The following is a 1,794-nucleotide window of genomic DNA, read 5'->3' on the forward strand; positions in this document are numbered from 1 at the left end:
CAACCGAGATCAGCTCCTTAACCAACTGAGACACCCAGGTGTCCCTAGGAATGTGACTTCTTAGAACTCCCACATCCAACGTCTGCTGCCACCTCATTAGCCAGAACTTACTCACATAGCCACGAGAATTTGAAAAAGGTAATCCTTACCGGGAAAAGGAAAAAGAAAGGTGGAACAAAAGGACAAGGAGACATTGGGAGGTGGCTAGAAAGATCTACTGCAAGCAGCAACAATCAACTAGATAAAATAATGGGAAAAAGATATAGTTAGGCTCTTTTTTTTTTAAGCCACAAAAGTAACACATCCAAGAAATACATTAATCATTATATAAGAAGAAAAAATCAAGTGTTTGCACCTGCAGGCCCAAGGTGATGTCAAAGGTGGCTTTTGGGGAAGGAGCATGGGGAGAGCTAGGACAGGTCACATGTGTGTACATGAAGCCCTGCTGGGCCTTTAAACTACTTCGACCTATGATGTGTGGGCCTCCCTTCATGCTCGTGCTCCAGCCCTGTATATGTTGAGGACAAATCTGGCCGGTGGATAAGCGTGGGGATTCCTATTTTATATAATTCACCCTCCCTGTTATGGTGAGTGAGCAGAGAGCTGAGGGAAGAAAGAGCAATCCATATGGGTCACAAAACAAGCAAGTGAGGAAATCACATTTAAAGGAATACAGACGAAGCAGCAAATCAGCCCATCCATACCCAAACCCCATACACGTTCATGTCAATGGAAGCCATGGGAGAAATGGTTTTTGAACAAATTCTTGGGAAATCCTGATTATGTCATGACCTAGTCAGCTTTTTGAACGGAATTATAACCCCCCCTAGCAGGAGTGCAGAGGCCTGAAATGGAGCGGCTGAGTGCATGGTGATGTCAGCATCTATGTGTGGTGTGAGGGCCAGAGGGCTCTGTGACACTGGACTATAACTGGCCAGTAGAAATGCCAGCAGGCCGGGATGGCAGCCAATGAAGAACCTGAACTCAGTAATCGCAGGAGCAGAAGTGACATTCGCATTCCTGCCCATTAGTGAGAAGCACGTGGCTCTTTACAGAACAAACTTCCAGCGAAACGGTCTTGGCAGGTTGAACACACTTATTCTTTTAAGAAGTACGTCAGCTAATTAAATTGTGGGATTAAAATTATGTGACAGAAGCTCTGCAAATATTAAAAGAATGAAAACTGATCCAAGTAAAATGGTAATAGTTTTCCTTGGTTATTGGGGTAATTTTTTCTACATTTCTAATTTTCTCTCTCACATACTCAGTAAGTTAATACTTGAAAAAATAAACTAACAAATGAATTTGGTAAAAATCAAAGCTAGCTCTAAAGACAACTGATTAAATTTTTAGGCCTTATGAACCTGGTAAGATTGATAATTAGGACATAAATATTTATTTTTTTAATTTGTTTTTAGGAGATGAATATATTTAAATCAGCAGTTGTCCCGTATTTTCATAATCAATTACAATGATGATTTGGAAAGAGATGTCACTGTATATATAGTTCGCCCAGGAATAAACTTAACAAGAAATGTGCAAGATCTGTGCTTGTGAAGAAATATTAAAAGATACACACACACACAAACACATAGAGAGAGACATATCTTGTTTCTGCATGGAACAGTAAATACTATAAAAATACTATAAAAATCCACATTAGTGTATTAAAATGCAATTTCAGTAAAAAAAATTCCAATTAAGTCTAATGAATATATTAAAAGACATTCATCTTCATGCATTCATCATGACATGTAGACTAAAGCATTAGTAGGAGCCATTTTTCATACATTA

The sequence above is a fragment of the Lutra lutra genome, chromosome 6 (assembly GCF_902655055.1).
Source record: "Lutra lutra chromosome 6, mLutLut1.2, whole genome shotgun sequence".
Taxonomy (NCBI): Eukaryota; Metazoa; Chordata; class Mammalia; order Carnivora; family Mustelidae; genus Lutra; species Lutra lutra.